Here is a 6,144-nt window from a genome sequence, read left to right as displayed (position 1 = left end):
ATAACTTTATATTTTTTATCCTGAATGCTTATTTTATTTTTCCAATTGAATACAAAGTTTTCAGCATTCATCTTTTTGTAAGCTTTTGAATTCCAAAGATTTCTACCTCCCTCCTTTCTTTCTTCCCTGCCCATGACAGAAGTAATCTGATGTAGGTTAAACAAGAACAATCATTTTTAACATTATTTCCTTATTTAGCTATGAATATCTTTACATTTCAATATAATTGGGTTTCTATATCACATTTTTGTGTTTTATTCATTCAAAAATGTTATTCTGAGAAGGTTTTTACCAGAATTCAAAGGGGTTCATTATATACATACACACAAATACACACACACATACATACTCATACACAAATAGAGAAGAAAAGGAGAAGAGAGGGGAGGAGGGGAGAGGAAGGGGGGAGAGGAAGGGACAGGAGGGGAGAGAAGGGGAAGGGAGGGGAAGGGGGAGGGGAGGGGAGGGGAAGGGAGGGGGAAGGAGGGAGGAGAGAGGAGGGGAGAAGAGAAGAGAAGAGAAGAGAAGAGAAGAGAAGAGAAGAGAAGAGAAGAGAAGAGAAGAGAAGAGAAGAGAAGAGAAGAGAAGAGAAGAGAAGAGAAGAGAAGAGAAGAGAAGAGAAGAGGAAGAATAGGGGATTAGCAGCAGCAGCAAGTGCCATCAGGGAATAAGTAGCACAAAGGACGCTATAGAAGTATGAGAGTTTTGGGGGGATCACTCTTCATAAGAGCAGGCTGGCTTCCCAAAGAGAGACTATCCATTTTGATACTTGATGGCAATATTCCTCTGTAGGTTTTTCTTCACTCTTTGTATTATAAGGGTGTGTATGAATGTGCGTGTGAATGTGTGTGGACAATTCATGTTAATAAAAGATTCTCCTTATTTTATATCCCATGTGAAATATTTCCACTGGTCATTCAGTTAAAGACCCAGCAGATTTAAAGAGATGACTGAAGGCCAACCATGGAACAATTTAGGGAGAATGATGCATGGAGTGATATGAAGACAAAAAGACCAGGGATCTATTCCATTATGGAGTTGATATAGAGAAATGTCTCCATGAAGTGACTAGGACTTGTCCCCAACTAAGCAGAATCTCAGGAAATATTCAGAACATGCATGGAAGGTCAAGTACAAAGATGAACACACCAAAAGGGGAATTCAAGGAGAAATGGAACCAAGACTTTTTTCCAATGGAACTAGTAGTTTTCATCCATTGGTAGTGGGGTTCCTGCTGTATAGGGAGCGCCTGTATGGATGATGTTGAATCAAGAAGGTAAGTCATCTTATAAGTCCTTTGTCTAGCTTGGTATAATTTATAATGCTGTGATCTAGGATCTTCAATAGAATATTGAAGCATCCAAATTTGAATTAAGTATATAAGAAATGTATCTGTGGAGTATTGGGTTATAGTGTTTATGAAAATAATTCATAAAATATTTTAATTTTACTATTTCATTCAAAGTTAGTTTAATACATTTCATTACTAATATGATATGCATTATTCATCTCTTTGGTTAAAATTAATGGGAAAATTATAATGACTGATTAATATATATTGGTCCTCCCACAAGGCCTGATTTTTTAGGAAAATATGTGCATAGTAGATGTAAACATTGTAGCCTTTATTTTTGCTATCTTGGGAGAAATCTCTTGACATCTTCAAGTTATCTTTAATATTCTTATTTCCAGTAATATGGTACTTAGCTTAATCTATTCAACATTTTTTCTATCTGGATATGTGTAGGGGAAACAGTTTGATAAATACTTTTTAACTGCTCAGTTTTCTTCATTCTTCAAAACCCTATGTTTGTCCTTTCAAACTACCTTTTAAAAGTTTATTCTTTGGGGCGGCTAGGTGGCCCAGTGGATAGACCACCGGCCCTGGAGTCAGGAGTACCTGAGTTCAAATATGGCCTCAGACACTTGATAATTACCTAGCTGTGTGGCCTTGAGCAAGCCACTCAACCCCATTGCCTTGCAAAAAAAAAAAAAGTCTATTCTTGGTGCCTCTATTTCTCTCATGCCTCAGTCTTTCAATATCAGTTTCTGATATTCTCTCACCTTTTGATTGAAACTGCTCTCTGCAAAGTAATGGTTTCCTAATTATCAATTTAATAAGAGTTTTGGTTTACTTTCTCATTTGCTTATTTGTGAATGTATTAAATACTGAATATTCATGCTTCCTAACCTCTTTGACAATGAACAACCCCGTCTTTCTGAAGATGATCTCTACACTTTATGGTTCTTGCCTAATTATTCTTATTATTTTAGTTGAGATTTTATTTTTCCAAATAAATGTAATATTTTTTCCTTTCTTCAAATTAAAAAGGAAAGGAAAATTATTTTTATTTAACATAAGTGATACGTCAAATACATGAAAAGTTTAGGTTTACAATGCAATTTTTCAATATATATATATATATATATATGTTTATGCATAATCTTTGCCTTGAGGAATAGCAGCATATCTTACATATGGGTCCACTTTATGAATCAACAAGACCCATTTTTGGTAAATTGACTGTACATCATGGCAAAACAATGAATATAATACCCCAGGCTAGTTGAGAAGATTAGAAACTGAAAACCAGGTGCTAATCAGCATTGGTAGGAATTTCTTCATTGGGAATTATCTACAATGATATCATCATGGTTCCTGGAAAAACAATGTCTTACATTGTCTAGCAGAACAGTTCTCTGATGTACCTGGAGCTTAAAGTCCATTGGGATTTTGTGGAGTTTCATGAGTTGTTTCTTCTCTAGCAACATTAAATTTAATACACTGGGTGCCTAGGTGGCACAGTGATAGAGCAACAGCTCTGGAATCAGAAGGAACAGAGTTCAAATTCAATCTCAGATGCTCAACAATTCCCTAGCCATGTGACCCTGGGCAAGTCACTTAACCCCACTGCCTTGCAAAAAAAAGCATAAACAATACACTATCTTTCTTTTATTGAGTTTTCCTAAAATTAATGGAAAGAAAATGTACAATGTCCTCTAAATTTTTTCTTTAATCTATTGCAAGCATGAACATTATGAAGATATAATATACTGTCAGTTACTAACAACTCTAAAAATCATACAAACCTACAGATTTCAAAATCCCTTAAATATTTGCTTTAAAGTAAAACTTATCTCCATAAGGAAAAAAGTAATTTACAGCAATAGAAAAGCTGATAAATGAGTTAATTCTTATTTTAATAAATTCAAATTGCAAGCAACTGAGAAAACTGATAGATAATTATTGCAGAACAAGAATTATTTTTTTTTCTAATAGGGAAGGTAAGAAACCCTCTTATTGAAGGGGAAAGACCTAAACTCCAAATCGTCCAAGTTAAAAAGGAAGACAAGTACAGGCATCTCCTCCTTTCTTTACTGCCTTCACTGCTTTGGTATTCTCTGACTTCTCCATGACATAGGAGTCAATGCCATCAGTCATGGCACTCTACCTAATCACCACACACTGTGTCCATGGCTGGGGAAAGAGTCATGAATTTACTATGACTCTGCACAGACACCTCATGTCTCACCCTGCTGCACCATATTTACATTGACAAACACATATGTGCATATGTCCATATACACAATTGCATGCTTACCCACAACCGCATGCATATACACATATAAAGATGTGCTTTAAAATTATAATAAAGACAATGATGGGACATATTATTAATAGCAAATGAAGTTAAAAAGCAAAAAACAATTTAAAATTTTCTATTTTATTAAGTTGGATTAGGGATCTTGCATAAATAAATTTAAATGAAATCTAGAAAAATTTTGAACAAACTAAGAGAAGCCAATGTAAAATTGTAAAATTGTTCTTGACAAAGGACATCACTCTCGTCTCCAATACTAGACAAGTCACAATTTAGAAATTGAAGCCACTGAACTTGTTCTTGCTGAAAGTTATGTTAAAAGTCTAGTTCTGTTGTTTGATTTTGTTCATGATCAGGAATAGCATAAAGCCAGATGAGAAGGGTGGAATTCAGTTTCGGTCTCCTGCTCTGGATTGGCTGCTGGCTTTTTCAGTTTCCAATTTAGAGTACAGCATTGTACTCTTTGTTATCTGAGTATTTATTTGTTCACTTAAGAGCTTTTTATTCAATTTCAATTTCTTATGAAGTTCATCATTCTTTTCTTTTCAAACTTCATTTTTTTCTTGTATACTGATTTTTGTATCTAAATTTTCTCTTTCTAGTGCTAGTCGGGGTGACCGACTTCTTTCTGTAGACTAGGAATTTGATGCAGTAAATATTTGTCTTGTTCATGACTGTATCCCAAGGTAATTCTCCTCTTTTTCCATTTTTTTCCAGAGACAAAAATGTAAGAAACATTTTATTTCTCATCCTGATTACCAGAAATGATTTTGTGAGGAGAGGGGTTTGGCCTGATCCATGGGTCCTGACCCAATCCCTGTGTTTTTGGTGCCTGATGAAGGGGTCATAATTTTAAGGAGGGAAAGTACTAGAGTTTTCAGCTGCTTGGTGGAAGGAGGTCCCCTGGATGGGGGAAGAGTAAAGAGGGGGATCAGGTAGAAAGGTAAGGCCCTGCCCACTCTCCTGTGCCCTCCTAAGGAAGCAGGGGAGGAACTGTGATGGCTCAGCCCACTGGGGGTGGCTCTGAGATTCAGCATCTGCCTCTCCTGCCTCCCCTTCATGGTAAGCCAAAGATGGACTAAGGCCCAAGTTCAGGTTGGGAACGTCCATCTTATCCAATGTTATGTTTGTGGCTGATCAGACCTGGCTGCTAAATCCTGTAGGATTCTGTTCTTGTCACCTCCATAGGTCCTCACACATTTTGTCTAGGTCAAAATCTGCTTTCCAGCCCAGGTCCTCCCGTGCCAGTGCAAAGCAGGTGGACATATCCCCATCTCTATGGGCCACAGTCCTCTATGGGATCTTCTTTCCAGATGCTTTCTCCATGGCCGTCACCATTTGGAGCACAGAATAGCCAGTAGCTATAGTTATAGATCGGATAGCCACATTGTTCCTGGAGTTTTTTCAGGGCTGTGATGTGGCCCTTAGCCAAGTCCACTACATGGATGTACTCCCAGACCCCTGTCCGATTCAGGGTGTTGTAGTCGTTGCCATAGACATTGAAGATTTTCCACTGAAATATTGCCACCTGGGAGACATAGGGTATCAAGTTGTTGGGGATGCCCAATGGTTTCTCACCGATGTCACTGGAGGCATAGGCCCTGATGGGGTTGAAGTATCTCTGCAGCACTGCATTCCAGGCCTTCTTTGCATGGCACAGGTCCCAGACCATCTCCTCTATGAAGAACCTGGATTTAGCATAAGAGCAGGTGCAGCCCCCAGTGGGGTTTTTCTCATCCAGAGACAGGTGGTAGGGCTTTTTGTATAAGGTAGCCAAGCTGTTGAACATCAGGTTCTTCACCCCATGTGTATTCATGGTCTCCAGCAGCTAGATGGTCCCTGTGAGGTTGATCTTGTAATAGTCCAGGGTTTTCTGCCCTGACTCCCCAACTGACTACCAGAAAAGTGGATCACAGTGATGAAACTGTGCTTCTTAAAGAGTCCTTCCAGGGCAGCCTTGTCCAAAATATCCATCTCCTCAAACTCTACCTCTTGCCTGTGAGTTCTTCCACTATCTTCAGGCTCTCAGGCATGCGGTGCCTCCCATGGACAACTTTGTTGAAGTTGTCTATCACCACTGGCTGATAGCTGGCCTCCAGCAGCTCCAGAGACATGTGACTACCAATGTAGCCAGCTCCTCCAGTTACCAGCACCTTCTCTGACATCCTATTCACCTGGTCAGCAATCAAGGTCTCTCCTGACGGTATGGTCCAGTTCCTGGTCTGCTATGGTCCAGCTTCTTCTTCCAATTCTAATGCTGACATTCTATGGGTTCAATTTTTCCAGTTAGTCTGAGGCCAGCACCCTCAACAGCAGTGACTACTGCACCTTCACTACATCATAGTGGAGGCAGCCTGATAAACCTTCCCTAGCTCTTTGTCCATCATATGGTCCCCAGATTTGCACTGGACCTTGCTGTTCCTTCTTGGGATGGTGGAGGCACCAGACTAAGAGAAGCCCTTGTTAAAAAGAAACCCTAAAAATTACTTCATTCTGTGGTCCCTCAGCCTCTTGGACTTCTCCAGGTCCCAGCGATTCCAGA

General features: G+C 39.1%; 1 pseudogene; it reads right to left on the bottom strand.

The window, feature by feature from the left end:
• Positions 1–4,739: 4,739 nt before the first annotated feature.
• On the bottom strand, positions 4,740–5,767 carry LOC141492092 (UDP-glucose 4-epimerase-like; annotated as a pseudogene).
• Between the last annotated feature and the right edge of the window lie 377 nt (positions 5,768–6,144).

Source organism: Macrotis lagotis, chromosome 6 (genome assembly GCF_037893015.1).
Source record: "Macrotis lagotis isolate mMagLag1 chromosome 6, bilby.v1.9.chrom.fasta, whole genome shotgun sequence".
NCBI classification, from domain to species: domain Eukaryota; kingdom Metazoa; phylum Chordata; class Mammalia; order Peramelemorphia; family Peramelidae; genus Macrotis; species Macrotis lagotis.
Note: the sequence above shows the minus strand (reverse complement) of the source record. Positions and strands in the feature narration are given on the sequence as shown.